The 22,144-nt window shown below is 37.5% G+C and overlaps 1 protein-coding gene across 1 annotated transcript in view; it reads left to right on the forward strand.

Moving 5' to 3' along the window:
• The window catches only part of LOC125238104, a 317,546-nt gene that overhangs the window by 73,191 nt on the left and 222,211 nt on the right, over nucleotides 1-22,144 (forward strand). Inside the window, exon 2 of the mRNA XM_048145392.1 lies at nucleotides 17,630-17,724. The gene's annotated coding sequence lies outside the window, so the exon portion shown is untranslated. The remainder of the gene's footprint in view (nucleotides 1-17,629; nucleotides 17,725-22,144) is intronic.

Raw genomic sequence — 22,144 nt, forward strand, 5'->3', positions numbered from 1 at the left:
ACTCATTCATTTGATGCAATAACTATCAAAAGTACGTGTTCCAATGTTTTAGGGCTGCCTTTCAAAGTTTCCTCATACATAAGTACAAAAACTGTGTGTTTTGTTGTTAACGATGCGCGCAACCTGTTGTTTTGAATACTCCTAACTGTGTTGGCTACCTACAGGACAGGCTCTGCCTAGTGTAGGAACCTTTGTAAGTCTTTGCGTTCATGTTATTAGAGTACTGCTTATTTTTGTCTTGATAATTGTAATTGCTTATTGTCATGTACTGTAATAAAAATTTACTTTACTTTACTTTACTTTACTTTACAATCATAAACACTAATTAAACCAATTTTGAGTTTTTCTACAGAAAAGTAAAAATACTAATGCGGGATTCGAAATCTCGATATTTATCTGATATTTATCTGTTGCCTGTGTGGTGACGGGTTAAGAATTTCACCACCCCCTTTCTTCCCGTGGGTGTCGTAGAAGGCGACTATGGGATATGGGTTAAATTGTGGTGTAGGCGAGAGGCTGGCAACCTGTCACTGCATGCCACAGTTTCGTTTTCTTTTAACCCCTTATTTGCCAAGAGTGGCCCAGAAGCTTTAGTAGTTTCATGTGCTCTGCCTACCCCTTAATGGGATACAGGCGTGATTGTATGTTATATGTATGTTGTATTTATCTGATAATTATGACGTGTATAGGAAATTCACTTGTTTAATTGTTTCATAAGAAAATAGGGCACTTTATTGTTTTATACCTTACACAAAATAAATGTAAAAAATATAAATAATGTATTTGGCATTTAATATTTAACAAATGTAACTGGTTCATTTTTTCCATATTTGACAATGTTTGCATTACTAAATAGTGTGTCCACCGGTTATATATGGTAGGCGTGTTCAGTGGATACATTTATTTATTTATTTATTATTTATTTATTCATAATAAACAATTACACTTATACAGTACAATTAATGCGCCAAACGGGAATAACCAGTTTGTTGGCGCTGCGCTCAGTTCTAACTTTAATCCTTACTGGTTGATAGGTAACTGTTTACATGTTGTGTCTTATGTGAATACTATTGTTAGTAGAGATAAAGCATGCAAATATGTTAGGACAATATTTACTTTATACATGTAGAACTCAACATCATAATATTCATAATGTAATAATGAAAAAAAAAGGAATAGTTATAATTGTCTCAGTCGAGATTTGCCCCGCTGTACTTTATAATATTATTATGCTTGGCCAAAGTTGTTGACAAAGGGCAGAGAACACAAACAATTTTAAATATTAGAAATTTCAGTTTTATTATTTTTAATATTTATTAAATATGTAACTGAAACACGCCGACAGTTTGACAAACAAATGCGAAATAAAAATCAAACCATAATCCCTCCCAGTTTTACATAGATAAACATAAGTAGGTATAGGTATTATTTTTAACATTTCACTTTTTTTTATAGACAAAGTCATAAGTGTCAATAAGTTTGGGTGTAGGAAACATACAATTTTGCTAGCTCATAACATAATAACATCAGACATCATAACATATCAATTTCAAAGAATCCAATAACTGACAAATTGACGTATGTAATATATACTCACAGTTCGCACTTATATCTGTTAACTACAGTGATATTACGCCAATCATACCATCAAAAATACCTGCCCAAAGTAATATTTAGTCTATCTAATCTTGAGGTACACACATTCCTTTAAACCTAGCGTACCCAGTCGGGCAGTGGTCCCCGCTGAAAGCCGCCCTGTCGTCTAAAGTCACTGGGGATATCGTAGTGGTGCCCTCTATACCCCACACCCATTCACCTTTATTCATATTCAAGTTTTCTTTATCTTCACTGCCCAAAGAAATCTCTGTAACTTCATTTTCTATTGCAGTTTTTGGTCTTTCATCTGTTTGTCTAAACCCTGAAGTTCTACGATTTTTATTTAGATTATGATTTCTAGTTTGATTCGTATTGTTACTTAGGTTATTTACAAATGAAACTATACCACTATTGCTTTGGTTTTCTGGGTAACTCCTGTGATTGGTCTGTGAATCTCTGTTATAATCTTCCATTGTTACTTCGTCGTGACGTCGTCTGGCGTTCAAAATTTCTTGATTGTATTTTACATCTCTGTTACTATTTCTACTTCTATTTTTAGTGGAATCCCTGTTAGAGTATTCATTGTTTATGTTAAAACTCTGACGTGGCATGTTTAAATTGCTTTGTTCACGTCTGTTTTGATTGTTCTGTCTATCAAAAGCCATGTTGATATCCATGCTTCCTGTGTTATCATGGGAGCGTCCTTGACTATTGTAATTTATATTACCGTAGCCATTATTACTTAAACCTCTATTATTTTGCTCATTATAATGCGCATGGCCATTTAAATTTACATTAGACTGACCTGCATTTGCATTCATGTTGAAACCTCTATCATTTCTGTCATTAGTAATGAATTCTCTATTATTTGGTTCAAATTGTCCATAAGGTGTCCCTTGATTTGGATTCATATTTCGTATTCTATAATTTCTATCACTAGGTATATATTCTCTGTTATTTGTTTCATGAAATTGCCTTTGGTTATTAGAATCTCCATTTGGTTCTGCGTTCCATCTTCTGACGTCACTGTTTGTATAAGATTGTTCATGTTGGTTTAAATTTAATTCACCATTTGGTCTATTATAATTGGGAATTCCATGTCTATTCCTATAATTAGGTCCTGTAGGTGGATTAACATTTGGTTGCTCAAATCTTTCTTGACGTTGTTCATAATCAAAACTTTGCGAAATGTCTCTAGCAGAAACGGACACTAGTAAAATTAAAACGACAAAATACATAGTTAATTCTTCAATGACATTCTCATAACTGTCCTTATCACTTGTTTTCTAAGTCTCTTATTTATTAATAATCTCACTGTTAAGCGCAAAGTTCGTCAACTTTTAAGTCCACTTGTAAAACATTTTAGTTCTATGTTATTTATTTTTAACCACTATAAATTCTCACGCCACTGTTCATGAACTCACATTACTGGTAGCCACTTTTTGTAGGACAACTTTTTGTGCGCGTCTTGAAACTAGTTGTATGAAGTATTGCAATAAAACCACTCGCGCGCAGGACGGACCGGTACTGCGCGCGCATACCACGATGGGTAATGATGTGCGGTGATTAGTGGACGCAGAGGCGACATAGCTTTGCAAGTGAGCCGCGAAATAAAATAATTAATAAGTTTTTTTGCAAAAAAGTCATTTTTGGAACAAGCTTTTATTGCCGACTGTACCTTTCTTTCAACAGTCATCTACTTACTGCCCTTCGAGATGTTTCTAAAAACTCCTTACTCGTTGGGGATACGATGTTTCATAACAGAGTTCCTATGACGACCTTTCTGCTCCATCATCAGACCAGCTCCATGATACGGAGTCGTGATATTGCATTGTCATGTGATTTACATATGTGTGCAAAATTTCAGCTTAATCGGAAACCGGGAAGTGGTTCAAATTTAGCTTCTAAGTTTTGACCCAAACCACCCAAACTAACATACTAACAAGGCAAGTTGAATAAAAGCTTGTAAAAAGAGCTTTATTTCATTTTATTCCTTACATTTCGTTCGTTTTGGTCGCAACACTCGCAACAAAGTCGGTGACTTGATAAAAATTGAGGAAATTCTCAAAAAATGGTGATAAAAAATTTTTGGAGGAGAATGTTTTGCTATCTGGAAGGCGACTAATTGGTGCCAGGTTTACTTTCTACTACTATAATTTTGTTTATTTTATCTGTATGTATTACTTTTAAAAATAAAAATATATTTGTTTTGTGTGGTTCAAAAAGTGGAATCTTGAGCGTTGCGAGGGTATCAAAGCTAGTTTAAGACATCGAGTTAAAATTTGTATGAATTTACTTTGCCCCCTTGTGGATAAAATGCAATTTTGCTATCTTTTTTCGAATAGCAAAGAAAGCCTTTATCAGTTGGTGTGGTGAAAATAACTTTTGTAGTTATTAACTAAAACTGTCATTTTAACGTTATTACCTGAATTTGAATAGTGTCTAATTACTTTTGAGCGGTAGCACATCTCGGACACTGGCGATCAAATATATTAAAGAGGCGCGTTCTTGGCACACACTCTAAGCTCGTGTAAGTGAACGCGTACCATGCTTGTATGAGTGAGCTATGACAGGTCGACTGTTCACGTTTTTGACAGGCGGTAACTGAGGTAACCGAGAGGGGGTGGGCGGCAATTTCAGCGGGGAGCGGGAGTGGCCATACTGTACTGTAGCGGTAGTGTAGTTTATCGCTGAACGCTACCACATTGCGGTTATTATTGACGCGTGGACAGATGATAATTATGTCAATATTTCCAATCCCAGTGAGATTTAACAAGAATTAATACGCTATTTGTATTTGGCAGGTAATTTATACGATAAATCCAATAATGGCGTTGAAGCTCGGGCCTATTGTACCTATCTCATATTCAGACAGATTTGAAATGAGTAGGTACACTGATTTAAATTAGGTAGATACAGTAGGGTAGACCGAGGCGAATCGGATCAATTTTGGGAAAAGGTTAAATAAAAACAATATTTCAAAGCGATATGTCGTTCATTAATGTTATTTAGATACAACGGTTATCGATTTATCGAATCAAGTATTCAAAACAAGCATCCGAGCTTTTAATACATTTTTAAAATTAAAATACAAAACCATTAAAAATATCCAATTCGCCCCATTTTTCGGGGCGAAAAGGATTAAATTAAAATGCTTCATAAAAAATTGTTTTCATTCAATAACAAACGCTAGAATAAAATTTGGAACAACCAATATCATATTATTATGATTAATTACTATATTAATTACTACTACAAATTATTAATAATTATTATAATCACTACATAGTATAAAACAAAGTCGCTTTCTTTGTCCCTATGTATGCTTAAATCTTTAAAACTAGGCAACGGATTTTGATGCGGTTTTTAGGGTTCCGTACCAAAAAGGTACAAAAGGAACCCTTATGGCGCCGCTCTGTCCGTCTGTCACATTTCAAAATATCTCGAGAACTACTTATGCTATCAATTTGAAATTTGGAATAGTTATAAACATTTTGAATCTCTACAAGCTGATAATATTATTAAAAAAAATATATAAATATTAATTATAGAAAATAGCCAAAATGGAAGGGGGGCAAACTGTAAATGTCAAGTTACCAGTTCAAGAGGGGTATCTTTAGAAAGAGCTCAAATTGTACATATCAAAACTATTTTTTTAGTTTTCCGTGATCATGATGCATGCAACTGCGTCGAAATATCGGGAGCTCGACAAAAATAAAAAGGTAATCACGGTCTATATCCTGGTCAATATAAGTCTAAACATATTCAAATTATGAAATGTATATTTTACAGCTTTATAAATAAATGGACTTATTCTTAGAAATAACAAAACGTTTCTTATAACAAGGAAATAATAATCTTTATAAGTATCGTCGCTTTTCGGTATAAATAATAAATTTGTCTTCTTAATCATATCACGAAGCTTCACAGTATTTTTAATAATAATAACCTGAAAGCTCGGACCCTGCCCTGCTGCTGGCGGCACCTTGGGTTAGGTTTTTTTATAATTTGTTTATATGTTTCGTATTGTTTGTATTTATATATATTTTTCTCAGTATTTATTTTCCTTCTTAGGCTAGGTATTTTACAATATGTATTTAAAAATAAAATATAAAAACATGTACAAAACAATATAAAAACATATAAACATATTATAAAAAACCTAACCTAGGGTGCCGCCAGCAACAGGGCAGGGCCCAAGCTGCCGGTGGTTAGGGCTGCAGAGAAACCGTCGGACTATCCGCGCTGTGTCCAAGATCACCGCCTTCTGCATCTGGCTCTTGATCCAGCCACCTAGCGAGAGTTTCTTAATATTATATATTATATTTTTATATACATATTGTAAAAAACCTGCAATATTTTTACCTAAACATTATTAAAGTTGTTCTGTATGTGTACTTGTGTAGTCTATAATAACCTCTAAGAGTCTGACATCTTTTAGGCATAAACAATTCATAATAATCCATTATTTAAATGATGTAATCAGATCAATACGGCCTTGATCGGTGACGCATCGCATTTCGATTGTATCGAATTATACTTCCGTGCTATGGCAATATGAATTTTATCAACATCACCATCTAGTACATTTGGTGATATTAACGTAAATAAATAATAAATAAATAAAATTTTATAACATAATAATTATTGCAATGAAAATTTATTTAAGGATTCCTAAAACATAATGATTAGAAGGATAACTCGTGCCGAGGGTGGGAGAATCCATTCTCCTAAAATCGACTCGCTCTCGATACAATCTAAACACGATATGTTATAGTTTCCTTCTGAAATATAATTATAAAAAAAAAAAAACTGACTGACTGACATATCAAATCAACGCACAGCCGAAAGCGCTGCTCCTATAATAGAGATTCCAAATTTGGCAGGTAATAGGTTCCTTATAAGGTGTAGAAGAGCACTAAGAAAGGATTTTTCAAAATTCATATACTAAGGGGGTGAAATGGGGGACCAAAGTTCAACGTTTGAACAAAAAAAAATGTCGACATGTATAAAATGAGCTGTCAAAAAGGGGGACGATGCCATTCTGGTTACGTATTTAGCCAAATGGCGCAGACGCTCACTAAACGAAACGCTTGTAGATATCTAGCTCTATCGCTCTTGCGTATTGGCTCGACAGAGCCAGGGTGGCTAGCCGAATGGCACAATCGCTCACGAAACGCTCACGAAACGAAGCGCTAGTAGATATCTATCTCTATCGCGCTTGCGTATTGGCGCGACAGAGCCAGCGGCGTATCGCTTTCGTTTGGCGTCGGAGAAATGCCATTCGGCTACGGGGCCAGACTACCTTTAGCGGCGTTTCGTTTTCGTTTCGCGTCGCAGAATTGCCATTCGGCTACAGCACCTGATGTTCTAATTAAAATGATTATTTGTGGTAAAAGTAAATGCGTGTGACAACTTTTGTAATTTATACTGTTTTTGATGTTAATTAAACTTCAGATGCATGGTTCTTTGATGTGAAACATCTTTAAAATGGTGTTCTACATCTTAGTCAAAAGGTAACGGAATGGAAGGTTTCAAAAATGTATGGAAATCTTGGGACATTTTTTTCCTCCTATCACGATCGAAAGAGCTCGCGATTCTGAGTATGAATCGCGTAAAAAATACCCATGTTACAAAAAAAGTGGGGTGGACAACTTTGAAAAAAATGGCTCAAATATATGAAATGGACGTATCGGTCCTATATCCGATATCGGATCGGATAATGTGATTAATCTAGCTATTAAGTTTTATGTTTAGATTACTAAATTTTATGCTTAAATTCTCTATGTGGGTACATTTGTTAAATAATAAATAAGATATAGGTATATATTACAATGTCAATAAAGTAAGATATCTAGGTACAGTCAACCAATTTGAACCCTAGGCCACTGTAGAACTATGTCATAGTGACGTTATAAATCAGGTTATAAGAAGTCTCTTACTGCTTGTCATTTTGACATGGTTGTAGATGTAGAGTGGCCTAGGGTTCAAATTGGTTGACTGTACTTAGCAGGCATACGGCAGGTAACACCCTGTCCTCGCACACCTGTTATTTAATATGAAATTTCTTAAACGCATTTTGACAACGACATATATATGTATTCCCTAGGCTATTTTAACACGCTTTTATTAGGTCGTCGTGTATGTAACTAACTATGTAATGGAATCTGCGGAGGCTAATTTAACCATCTTCCAGGAGTCGTAGCGTAATGAAAATTGGCAGCTATATCTAGTTCCGATGACAATACAATAATATGGTACTGTTGAGCTGATCTGATGATGGAGTCGGAAGATATGAACTGGAACTACATGATGGAACATCGTATCATAGCCGTTTTTGGGTTTCTTAGAAAAGTCTTGTAATGAACTTTGACTACAATTAGGTTTCAAGGTCTGATGATGAAGCCGAAAGATATGAACTGGAACTACATGATGGAACATCGTGTCATAGCTGTTTTTGGGTTTCTTAGAAAAGTCTTGTAATGAACTTTGACTACGATTAGGTTTCAAGGTCTGATGATGGAGCCGGAAGATATGAACTGGAACTACATGATGGAACATCGTATCATAGCTGTTTTTGGGCTTCTTAGGAAAGTCTTGTAATGAACTTTGACAACAATTAGGTTTCAGGGTCTGATGATGGAGCCGGAAGATATGAACTGGAACTACATGATGGAACATCGTATCATAGCTGTTTTTGGGCTTCTTAGAAAAGTCTTGTAATGAACTATGACTACGATTAGGTTTCAAGGCCTGATGATGGTGCCGGAAGATAAGAACAGAAAAAAGGGGGGGGGGTCGAGGGGGGAAGCATGAAAAAAAGATCAACGTAGTATTTAGAATAAGTTGGGTTAGCGTTTTCTTGTGACCTTTAAGAGCAAACAAAGGGGGGCTCGGGGGGCGAAGCCCCCCGCATGAAAGAAAGATCAACGTAGTATTTAAGATAAGTTGGGTTAGCGTTTTCTTGTGACCTTTAAGAGCAAACAAAGGGGGGCTCGGGGGGCGAAGCCCCCCGCATAAAAGAAAGACAAACGTTGTATTTAAAATAAGTTGGGTTAGGGTTTTCTTGTTACCCTTAAGAGTAACGAAAAGGGGGGCTCGGGGGGCCAAGCCCCCCGCATAAAAGAAAGATTAACGTAGTCTTTAAAATAAGTTGGGTTAGCGTTTTCTTGTGACCTTTAAGAGCAAACAAAGGGGGGCTCGGGGGGCGAAGCCCCCCGCATAAAAGAAAGATAAACGTTGTATATAAAATAAGTTGGGTTAGCGTTTTCTTGTGACCTTTGAGAGCAAACAAAGGGGGGCTCGGGGGGCGAAGCCCCCGCATGAAAGAAAGAACAACGTAGTATTTAGAATACGTTGGGTTAAGGTTTTCTTGTGATCCTTAAGGGTAAAGAAAAGGGGGCTCGGGGGCGAAGCCCCCGCATGAAAGAAAGATCAACGTAGTATTTAGAATAAGTTGGGTTAGCGTTTTCTTGTGACCTTTCAGAGCAAACAAAGGGGGGCTCGGGGGGCGAAGCCCCCTGCATGAAAGAAAGAACAACGTAATATTTAAGATAAGTTGGGTAAGCGTTTTCTTGTGACCTTTAAGAGCAAACAAAGGGGGGCTTGGGGGGCGAAGCCCCCCGCATAAAAGAAAGATAAACGTTGTATTTAAAATAAGTTGGGTTAGGGTTTTCTTGTTACCCTTAAGAGTAACGAAAAGGGGGGCTCGGGGGGCGAAGCCCCCCGCATAAAAGAAAGATTAACGTAGTATTTAAAATAAGTTGGGTTAGCGTTTTCTTGTGACCTTTCAGAGCAAACAAAGGGGGGCTCGGGGGGCGAAGCCCCCGCATGAAAGAAAGATCAACGTAGTATTTAAGATAAGTTGGGTTAGCGTTTTCTTGTGACCTTTAAGAGCAAACAAAGAGGGGCTCGGGGGGCGAAGCCCCCCGCATAAAAGAAAGACAAACGTTGTATTTAAAATAAGTTGGGTTAGGGTTTTCTTGTTACCCTTAAGAGTAACGAAAAGGGGGGCTCGGGGGCGAAGCCCCCGCATAAAAGAAAGATTAACGTAGTCTTTAAAATAAGTTGGGTTAGCGTTTTCTTGTGACCTTTAAGAGCAAACAAAGGGGGCTCGGGGGCGAAGCCCCCGCATAAAAGAAAGATAAACGTTGTATATAAAATAAGTTGGGTTAGCGTTTTCTTGTGACCTTTGAGAGCAAACAAAGGGGGCTCGGGGGCGAAGCCCCCGCATGAAAGAAAGAACAACGTAGTATTTAGAATACGTTGGGTTAAGGTTTTCTTGTGATCCTTAAGGGCAAAGAAAAGGGGGCTCGGGGGCGAAGCCCCCGCATGAAAGAAAGATCAACGTAGTATTTAGAATAAGTTGGGTTAGCGTTTTCTTGTGACCTTTCAGAGCAAACAAAGGGGGCTCGGGGGCGAAGCCCCTGCATGAAAGAAAGAACAACGTAATATTTAAGATAAGTTGGGTTAGCGTTTTCTTGTGACCTTTAAGAGCAAACAAAGGGGGCTTGGGGGCGAAGCCCCCGCATAAAAGAAAGATAAACGTTGTATTTAAAATAAGTTGGGTTAGGGTTTTCTTGTTACCCTTAAGAGTAACGAAAAGGGGGGCTCGGGGGCGAAGCCCCCGCATAAAAGAAAGATTAACGTAGTATTTAAAATAAGTTGGGTTAGCGTTTTCTTGTGACCTTTCAGAGCAAACAAAGGGGGGTTCGGGGGGCGAAGCCCCCCGCATGAAAGAAAGATCAACGTAGTATTTAAGATAAGTTGGGTTAGCGTTTTCTTGTGACCTTTAAGAGCAAACAAAGAGGGGCTCGGGGGGCGAAGCCCCCCGCATAAAAGAAAGACAAACGTTGTATTTAAAATAAGTTGGGTTAGGGTTTTCTTGTTACCCTTAAGAGTAACGAAAAGGGGGCTCGGGGGCGAAGCCCCCGCATAAAAGAAAGATTAACGTAGTCTTTAAAACAAGTTGGGTTAGCGTTTTCTTGTGACCTTTAAGAGCAAACAAAGGGGGGCTCGGGGGGCGAAGCCCCCCGCATAAAAGAAAGATAAACGTTGTATATAAAATAAGTTGGGTTAGCGTTTTCTTGTGACCTTTGAGAGCAAACAAAGGGGGGCTCGGGGGGCGAAGCCCCCCGCATGAAAGAAAGAACAACGTAGTATTTAGAATAAGTTGGGTTAAGGTTTTCTTGTGATCCTTAAGGGTAAAGAAAAGGGGGGGGCTCGGGGGCGAAGCCCCCGCATGAAAGAAAGATCAACGTAGTATTTAGAATAAGTTGGGTTAGCGTTTTCTTGTGACCTTTCAGAGCAAACAAAGGGGGGGCTCGGGGGGCGAAGCCCCCTGCATGAAAGAAAGAACAACGTAGTATTTAAGATAAGTTGGGTTAGCGTTTTCTTGTGACCTTTAAGAGCAAACAAAGGGGGCTCGGGGGCGAAGCCCCCGCATGAAAGAAAGATCAACGTAGTATTTAAGATAAGTTGGGTTAGCGTTTTCTTGTGACCTTTAAGAGCAAACAAAGGGGGGCTTGGGGGGCGAAGCCCCTCGCATAAAAGAAAGATAAACGTTGTATTTAAAATAAGTTGGGTTAGGGTTTTCTTGTTACCCTTAAGAGTAACGAAAAGGGGGGCTCGGGGGGCGAAGCCCCCCGCATAAAAGAAAGATTAACGTAGTATTTAAAATAAGTTGGGTTAGCGTTTTCTTGTGACCTTTCAGAGCAAACAAAGGGGGGCTCGGGGGGCGAAGCCCCCGCATGAAAGAAAGAACAACGTAGTATTTAGAATAAGTTGGGTTAAGGTTTTCTTGTGATCCTTAAGGGTAAAGAAAAGGGGGGCTCGGGGGGCGAAGCCCCCGCATGAAAGAAAGATCAACGTAGTATTTAGAATAAGTTGGGTTAGCGTTTTCTCGTGACCTTTCAGAGCAAACAAAGGGGGGCTCGGGGGGCGAAGCCCCCTGCATGAAAGAAAGAACAACGTAGTATTTAGAATAAGTTGGGTTAGCGTTTTCTTGTGACCTTTAAGAGCAAACAAAGGGGGGCTCGGGGGGCGAAGCCCCCCGCATGAAAGAAAGATCAACGTAGTATTTAAGATAAGTTGGGTAAGCGTTTTCTTGTGACCTTTAAAATCAAACAAAGGGGGGCTCGGGGGGCGAAGCCCCCCGCATAAAAGAAAGATAAACGTTGTATTTAAAATAAGTTGAGTTAGGGTTTTCTTGTTACCCTTAAGAGTAACGAAAAGGGGGGCTCGGGGGGCGAAGCCCCCCGCATAAAAGAAAGATTAACGTAGTATTTAAAATAAGTTGGGTTAGCGTTTTCTTGTGACCTGTAAGAGCAAACAAAGGGGGGCTCGGGGGGCGAAGCCCCCGCATAAAAGAAAGACAAACGTTGTATTTAAAATAAGTTGGGTTAGGATTTTCTTGTTACCCTTAAGAGTAACGAAAAGGGGGGCTCGGGGGGCGAAGCCCCCCGCATAAAAGAATGATTAACGTAGTATTTAAAATAAGTTGGGTTAGCGTTTTCTTGTGACCTTTAAGAGCAAACAAAGGGGGGCTCGGGGGGCGAAGCCCCCCGCATAAAAGAAAGATCAACGTTGTATTTAAAATAAGTTGGGTTAGCGTTTTCTTGTGACCTTTAAGAGCAAACAAAGGGGGGCTCGGGGGGCGAAGCCCCCCGCATGAAAGAAAGATCAACGTTGTATTTAAAATAAGTTGGTTTAGGGTTTTCTTTTGACCTTTCAGAGCAAACAAAGGGGGGCTCGGGGGGCCAAGCCCCCCGCATGAAAGAAAGATCAACGTAGTATTTAGAATAAGTTGGGTTAGCGTTTTCTTGTGACCTTTAAGAGCAAACAAAGGGGGGCTCGGGGGGCGAAGCCCCCGCATGAAAGAAAGATCAACGTAGTATTTAAGATAAGTTGGGTTAGCGTTTTCTTGTGATCTTTAAGAGCAAACAAAGGGGGCTCGGGGGGCGAAGCCTCCGCATAAAAGAAAGATCAACGTTGTATTTAAAATAAGTAGGGTAATGGTTTTCCTGTGACCCTTAAGAGCAAATAAAGGGGGGCTCGGCAAAAAAGAAATACTTAAATTTTGTTTGAATTAGTTGAAATGTGACAATATTTTCTAATCGAGTCAAACAAAATCCCACTAGCTGAGAGCTTCAAAACAATGTATGGCGAAAGTATGTCTCTCTAATGTCTTCAAAAAGTCCGCGATGGTACATGTCTATATTGTCTATCTTTTACGGATAACTTACTAGGTAGTTTTAGTTTAGTTATAGTTTTATTTATAAGTTCATAGTTAAGTTTTTTTTTTGTATTAGTTTTAGTTTAGTTATAGTTTTATTTATATGTTCATAGTTATTATTAAAATAATTTTCAACTTACTAGGTATAAACATTTTTATGATAATACCGTAATAAGAAGGTAGCCGCTAGTTATTATTAAGTAGCAATTAGCAATAAGTACACGTTAAGCCACAAATGGCATGTAAAATCCGCCTACTTGAAATAAATTTATGTATAAATGTTAAAAGTATTTCATTATTAATGACTAAAAAGTATAAAATAAATTAATAGTTTAAAAAACACTATAAAACACGCTTTTATAAATGCACGTAAAAGCCAAAAATAAATTATGGATCGTTCAAGTTGTCTCTATTTGTGAGCTGAAGTTTAAAAACTATGTGCTTTTAATTATAATATTTGATTGTAAAAGCGTGGGGCGCTGGAACAGGAAAGACTTTCTTGTAAACAAATACTAATCCGAACTTCCTGGCGAATGAAGTTGCATAAGAACATAACGTTTACATATGCCGCCTAAGGGTTACCAAAGAGAACCAAAGATATCTCGTCCACGAACAAGAACTCTGCATCCTGTCACTGTAGACACTTTCCCCTTTTGTACTTTGATTACCGGAAAAAAGCGGCGTTCTAAGTGTCGGTGACTGTCGACTCTCCTCGCTATATACTAGCGCATATTTTGTCTGAGTTCGACAAACTGGTACCTACTTTGAACACTGACTTTTAATTGATTTGACTGTTTAATGTAGATCCTACTAGTCATGCTGCAACTCCAGTTAGCGCGTCAATCTGTGTAACCTCCTTCCCGTAACATACGAGTAGCATAATTTGATTTATCAGCAAGTTATACAAAAAGTCTTTCCTGTTCCAGCGCCCCACGCTTTTACAATCAAATATTATAATTAAAAGCACATAGTTTTTAAACTTCAGCTCACAAATAGAGACAACTTGAACGATCCATAATTTATTTTTGGCTTTTACGTGCATTTATAAAAGCGTGTTTTATAGTGTTTTTTAAACTATTAATTTATTTATAAATATACAACCGCGACCACGGCCAGTGCAACCTGGCCGAAACGTTGGGAAAAAAGGTAAAAATAATAATGTTAATGTATATAAAAAGGAAAGTAATAAGAAGTAGTCCTGTATTCCCAAAAAGGAAAAGCAGAGCACATGAGAGCGCTCAAATTTCAGCGCTTCTCATAGCAATGCGTAGCCAGAGTAATATTGCAGTGACAAGCCATTGCCACATTTGAACCTGTATCCCATAGTCGACTTCTACAACACCCACGGAAGGCAAGTTTCAATTGATAAAATCTTAACCTGTCACCGCACAAAACTAAGAAAACCTACTTACTCTAATGTGCAAACAATGACATTAAGCTTTTATTATGACAACCTGAATACAGAACAGAACAGAACAGAATCTATAATAGTAATGAATGATAAATATCCCCTGATTTATAGAGTCTGGCTAATGAAAGTTGATCCCGAAAAAACGTGGCAATTTCAAAAAAATTGGAGCTGGCAACACATTAATAACATGGTTTCTTTTTTATTATTTCTAATTTATTTACAGCACTTACTTTACGAATTTTTATGGTGTTATTCATTATTATTTATAGATTTCACTGTTAACATTTACCAAAATTCGTTAAAGTGACAGTCACACTGACAGATGACAATCGATGATATGACATCCAGAGTTGCTGTTTTAAAAAAATACTGGGTTCAACTTTCATTAGTCAGACTCTATACCATTTATGTATACGCTGAACAATAACAGATAAACCCAAAAAAACCGATCGATCCCTTGATAGCTTTCTATCCTAAACGCATAGTTAATATACAAATAACTATAAATATTTTCCTTAAATATAAAAATTACCTATTGGAAACATAAAATAATGACCCCGTAAAATGATACATGTCATTAAGATAATGATCATTACAATTAAACGAATAATTATACAAATCGTGTAATTAAAGACTTCATTACACAAACGGTTTGGTGTTATATTACCCGATGTTGATTTCTAAATAATAAAAGGCATTTTCGGACAATTGAAATATAGTCCTAGATATTAATAAAATAAAAATCTATTTTGATTGAGGTCATTTCCAAATGGAACTATGTCTGTTGTTTTTTTAATGATAAACAAAAAGTAGGGAAATCTGGCGGCCTATTTAAGGTACCCGAATGAAACGCAGGCTGGCTCTGTCGCGCCAATACGAAAGAGTTATTGGGATAGCGAGAGTGAGAGTGATAATGATGTTATAGTGACTGTTTGTGCATTTGGCTACGCACCTTGGCATACCAATTAATAGTTCATATCAGTATTCATGAGTTATAGGGGGCGTGACACCGAAACTAGAGATGACGCATTTTGTGAAACTTGCCACGAAAAAGATGGTTCCCTCGGTTTTAACCCCCGACGCAAAAACGACGGGGTGTTATTAGTTTGACGTGTCTGTCTGTGTGTGTGTCTGTCTTTCTGTGTGTGTGTCTGTCTGTGGCATCGTAGCTCCCGAACGGATGAACCGATTTGGATTAATTTTTTTTGTTTGTATGTTGAGTTAGTCGGGAGTGTTCTTAGCCATGTTTTATGAAAATCGGTCCACTATGTCGCGGTCGTGGGTTTTTTCAAAATTTTAATTTTGTGGTTAGGTTATTTATGTTTTAACTAGGTAAAGCATGTAGCTAGCGCTCGCGTTAAGTTTGAATGTTGCGGAATTCTCCATAAAAACTTCTATTCCTCCATTTTAGGTAAGTGGTGGTTAGAAAGAAACAAAAATTAGCCTATGTCACTCTAAATCCCTTCAAATATCTTCACCTAAAAAATGACGTCAATTGTTCGCTCCGTTTTGCCGTGGAAGGCGGACAAACAATCAGACACACACACTTTCCCATTTATATAGCCTGACAAGTTTTTATTTGACCCTCGCCACGTTGCGGATTTTCAGCAGAACTAATTTATTTTACTGGCAAGGATTACTATTTGACACCCGTCATCGAAAGCCATCGAATATCAGTGATATAAACAAGAAGAAAAGATTTTAAATTTCCTAACGGTTTCATCGCAAATATGCCCAAAATAATATTGAAAAAGTGAAAATAATTATACTTAATGTGAAAAATGAATTACAACAAAAAAGGATGAAGGATTTCACAGCATTTCGATGATAATGTTCCGAAATCGGTTGTTGACATGTCCGGTACTGACGGTTTATAGTGCGGTTCTCCTGTATTGATTATAGTTGGTTTCGATTAAGCTTAATATATTTTTTGTTCTTATTTAAGGTGTCGGTAGCTCTGCCGTGAAAAATATTTATAGAAATAAGGAGGCTGTTCCATCATTGCTACCAGTACAAAACAAGGTCTCACGCAAAAAGAAAATAAACATTGACGACTTCGATGCAGGCACAAGATTCATGTGTATTTTAGGCTGTGCGGATACAAGTAGCGAGTATTCAAACCTTGCTTATTACATTTTTGTTCTCTAAAACCATGTTTTAGTTTTCTACAAATATTAACGCGAGACCAGTACACACTGTCCCCATTATATAATACGTCCGCACTTTATTGCCATATGAAAACGTTTTGTAGCGACACTTCTTCAGGGTCAAATAAAATCTTGTCAGGCTTTAATATTCGTATGGATTGTCAAGAGGTCGCTGTTGTTCTGATGTATGCGGTGACAGTTCAGTATAATAGTATGAAGAAAATAGTTCTAAAGAAAATCCGCAAGATGGCGAGTAGTAATATATCAGTCAGGCTTTATATTGGTCTAAAATATATTCGTGTTTAAAATTCTGCTGAGATTCTACTATGTCACTATAAATGTTTGAGCCGTAACCGAAACACGCAACTATGGGAACAAATCAAATTATTTTAACAAATATTTTGATTTGTGTTTTTTTATGTGTCACACTACTATATATAAATTAAAAATCGAAATAAGATGTCATATATTAAAGAAAAAATGACGAGCACCACCAGTGGTGAAGGCCGGATTCGAACCGGCGTCTTTTAGCAATCCGGGCCAAACGCCATGAACCCCTAGGCCACCTCGTTTTTTCTTTAATATATGACATCTTATTTCGATTTTTTTTTATTATTAAATAAAACAGTTTAATCAAATATTTACCTTTTTTAATAGAATTTAAACTGCCCAGCAGTGGGAAACAATATAGGCTAAAAAAAATGGAATTTAAATACAATGTGTTGAGTAGGTTCTAGTCTAGAGTCTAGGACACGTAGTGGGAGAGATTTTGGTTAGAAAAAGAAGGGGTGCTGGTGCCGTGCACCTTGCTTTTATAGTGACGCGAAGGGGAAACTGTGGCGCTTCAGTCTTCATTCTTATTGGCGGCAGGTCGAGGCACTGGCCGCCGCTCATTGGATCAGCGGGGTGACCGGAGGTTGGCTGTCCTGCGCGGGAAGCGTGGTCGCGCGATAGACGATAAAATATCAGGCCGTCCCTATCGCACTTACAAATAGTGCGATAGGGACGGCCTGCTATTTTATCACTTATCGCGCGACCATAATTGCCTGCCTGGACAGTGTTGCCTGTCATGGCGTTAATAATATATTTTGATTAAAATGTGTAAAATATTTTTTATAGTGTATGCAACTATGCACATTTTGGACCACATAATATACCTATTTTAAGAAAAAACATAAATTATCCTGTCAAAATGTACCTAAACATTGTCCCATGCACTAAAGTTGGTTTTTCTATCGGCAGATGAGGGCGCCGTGACCACGGACGGGCTGCTCAGCGCCCTGGCCCGCCTGCGTCGCACCCCTCACCCCCACCCGTCCCCTAATCCCGCACGTACCGTAAGTATTAAAAAAAAAACCGATTTTTATTGTCATGCCTTCCTTGAGTCGTTAACTGACCTCGCTTTCGCCTCGGCCGTCAACTGTACTCGGGATTTTTTATCAGTAGATTCATGCTCGCTTCGTGTTGTTTTGGACCTCGCGTTCGCCTCGATTGGTAACTAATTTAACTTTACTCGGAAAATGACGGCTTAGGTACCTAATTACGATTTAATTTAATTTATTTATTCATAACAATAAAATTGTGTTGAACATTACCATTAGCTTAAGATTAGAACTAATACTAGTAGGTACATATAATATATTATATGTATATTAATTAGTAATACCAAGCTGATGGTATTATTCAACATCAAAATACCATATACATATATAATTTAAACCAGTGGGGGCAGTGGGCAAATTGTAAATGTCAAGTTACTAGGTCAAGTGGGGTATCGCTCGTATGTATCTAGAGATGGCGCTGTACACAATAATACTCATCATTAGTAAGTACATACTGTATACAGACTTACGAATTATCTGAGAAACGAGATTATTTTAACTTCTGAAAGTTTGTACGGAACCCTCGGTGGGCGAGTCCGACTCGCACTTGGCCGGTTTTTTTTTATTTGGCCTCCCATTTGTTGGTGAAAAAAATCGTATAAGTTGAAATCAATAAATAAATAAATAAATAAATATTGGGGACACCTTACACAGATCAACTTAGCCCCAAACTAAGCAAAGCTTGTACTATGAGTGCTAAGCGACGATATACATACTTAAATAGATAAATACATACTTATATACATAGAAAACATCCATGACTCAGGAACAAATATCTGTGCTCATCACACAAATAAATGCCCTTACCGGGATTCGAACCCAGGACCGCGGCTTAGCAGGCAGGGTCACTACCGACTGAGCCAGACCGGTCGTCAATGTAAGATTTGATCCACTAATACACACACAATCATGAAAAGTAAAATAAAAGCTTGTAAATTTAATACGTCTGTGTTTGCGCCGTTGTTTCGTTCCCCTGGGTAAATTGTTTTCAATTTTCAATCAACATGCCAAGTAACTATAGTAATTAAAATTCTGACAAATAACCTCTGTTTAAGCCTCATATGTGTAAATTCATGCCTAAAGGGTCCTAAATGAATGATCCATACTAATATTATAAATGGCAAAGTGTGTGTGTCTGTTTGTCCGTCCTTCACGGCAAAACGGAGCGATGAATTGTCGTGATTTTTTAAGTGGAGATAGTTGAAGGGATGGATAGTGACATAGGCTACTTTTTGTCTGTTTCGGCCGTTTTCACATTATCCGATCCGATATCGGATGTAGGACCGACATCCTACACCCGATAAACGCTTCCGATAGTGTCGGATGTCGGTCCGATAAAACGCATTGTTCCTAATCAATGAAGTATGATTTTGCATCAAAAAATATTTTTAATTTTTTGATATTTAATAATTATACGCACTACATTTCAAATATTTTATTGTAAAATTTAAATAACGATCATAAAAATACTCAAGAGTGGCAGCTAAAGTAAATAATTTTACATTTAACTATATCTACTAAAAGATGAAAAAAATAGTATCCGCAATTCGGACCGATGAATACCAACAGAAATTCATCATTAAAACAGCTGTTTAAAAGACGCCATTTTTGTCACGCACACTACTACAAACGTATACCTACATTATATGTATACGCACACATACAAATATTATCGGCCGACAGCTGGCGGGGGGTCCGGCATGCCAAAAATGTCGGAAGCGTCCTGTCGATATCGGCAGTTCGATGGTGCCTCGGACAAAAACTGTCGTAGGATAGTGCCATCTGGATTAAATCCGCAATTTTTCCGTTTATCGTTTTTTAGTAATAATGATCTATCAAATACATAAATAAAGACCTGGAAGCGCATAAATCTTACATTTTACATCCTTCCTACATCCGATATCGGATCGGATAATGTGAAAACGGCCTAACGCGAGCGAAGCTAGTAATTAAATAAATACCTAACATAATCTTACAGAGATTGACAGCCCCACGGTAAACTCAAAAAAATTGTGTATACTCAGACAACGATATAAAGTATGATACAATCATGAGTATCATGAGTCAGGAACAAATAATTCACGATGCAATTTCAAGTGATAATACTGATAATCTCTCTCTAAATCACAAATCACAAAATCGTTTATTTCCCAAGAATAATATCTACATGGTACATTTTTCCAGCAGAACTTAACATAAATTACATTTTTGCCATTAAGGTTATATCCGTCGGCCCCAAACTAGGCGCAGCCTGTATCTCGGGATTGTTCTCAACACACAAATAAATTTATGCTTACCGAGTTTTGAACCCGGGATCCTCTGCTTAGCCGGCACGTCACGGCCCTCTAGGCCAGACCAGTCATCCTTATATTTCATACGACTATTTACGGAATTCTAAATTTAAGTTGTAGTTTGTATGTAAAATTGTGAACTTGCCATTATGATAAATAAATAAATGATGTGCAATTAATAATGTCCTTTTTATCAGAATTTATCTTAGAATTTCGTATGGAAAGGATCTTGTGGCATTAGAAGAATATGGGTCCTTTAGGTACGTAACGTCACATATGTTTTCGACGGAAATACGTATTTATAAGCCCCAAGCAATGCGGAAATTAAAACGCCTGTATAAAATGTCACGGCAATATCTCTCCTCTCGTTTAATCTCTTGCTATTCTGAAAGCTGCAGGCGTTGTTTAAGAGTGGCAATTTATTTACTTCACAAAGGGCAAGAGGGATATATTTTTATTCTCTTTTTTATTAACTTGGAAGTGCGTTTAAAGCGCTTTGAAGGCTTAAATGTCGATTCAATGTGTAATTTAAAACTAGCGATGTTTTATACAATATATAAAATCATATATAATTAATAAATACACACATATAATCACGGCTGCATCCCATAAAGGGGTAGGCAGAGCACATGAACTACTAAGTTTCAGTGCCAATCTTGGCAAAAAGGGGTTGAAAGAAATCCAAATTGTGACATTGCAGTGACAGGTTGCCAGTCTCTCGCCTACGCCACAATTTAACTCATATCCTACAGTCGACTTCTACGACACCCACGGGAAGAAAGGGGGTGGTGAAATTCTTAACCCTACACCACACGTCGATAAGTAATAAACTTTATAAAGCTTAGAAATAAAGAAAATGTGAAAAAAAATGATGTCTTTAGCTAGACGGACTCTGAAACCTCGGAGACTTACAAAAACATGGAAAAAAAATCCTTCTACTGCATATATATTTTGTTATAATTGTCAAATATTAATAATAGCGCCACGACGACCGTATTTTTTTCTTGAAGGATCCGAGATACGTTTTTTCTTTATCTTTATTTCTTATCGGAGTTATATATCTACTCAAACCTTCTTGAGCTTACTGTAGGATTCAGTCAATCTGTGTAAGAATCTCCTATAATATTTATTTATTATTTATTTATGTCTTTGATGCGTAGTAAATACATTTTACCACAATAACACGCTTGTTAGGCTGTTTCAGACTCCGAGTACTTTCAATCACGAAAAACATGTTTTTCTGCCACTCGAGACGACCTGGGGTTGACTTTTGTATGTCCAAGTTAAATAAAACTGAGTCTACATTCAGAGAAAACAGTATAATTTAGAAACATTATATAGTAACAATTACATATAATAGTAACAATTAGAAACATTATACTAAACTAGCTTTTGCCCGCGGCTTCCCTCGCGTTAGAAAGAGACAAAAAGTAGCCTATGTCACTCTCCATCCCTTCAACTATCTCCACCTAAAAATCACGTGGATTCGTCGCTCCGTTTTGCCGTAAAAGACGGACAAACAAACAGACACACACTTTCCCATTTATAATATTAGTATGGTCAATAATGTTTACCGATTTAGATTTAGTATTTTTGTCTCAAAGCTGAGTTAGTCGGGAGTGTTCTTAGCCATGTTTCATGAAAATCGGTCTACTATGTCACTCACGGTCGGGGGTTTTTTCAAAATTTTAATTTTGTGGTTAGGTTATATACAATACAATCAAATACTTACACCTGTTTGCAAAATCCGTAATATACCCCCAAGTTACTAAACAGACCCAATAAGGTCTTATATTCTTCAGAAAGGCTTAGACGGCGAGCCGAATCAATTCCGTCAGGCTTTGGAGGGATTTCGGTAAATACCAAAGATTTCAAAGATTAGGATAGGGCAATTCAAATAAATTCGACTAAACATTCTCGTTCGGTACGTCTACGTGGTACGTTATAGGTATGTACTGCGATTGGTTGATGAGTAAACATCGCGCGTGCGTGTGCGACTAGTCCCGTAGACTCTTGTAGTAAATGTTGTAGAGACTTGTGCTAAATGAGATACTGTAATCATATTTAGCGCATATTTTTATTTT

The sequence above is a fragment of the Leguminivora glycinivorella genome, chromosome 22 (genome assembly GCF_023078275.1).
Source record: "Leguminivora glycinivorella isolate SPB_JAAS2020 chromosome 22, LegGlyc_1.1, whole genome shotgun sequence".
Lineage (NCBI taxonomy): Eukaryota > Metazoa > Arthropoda > Insecta > Lepidoptera > Tortricidae > Leguminivora > Leguminivora glycinivorella.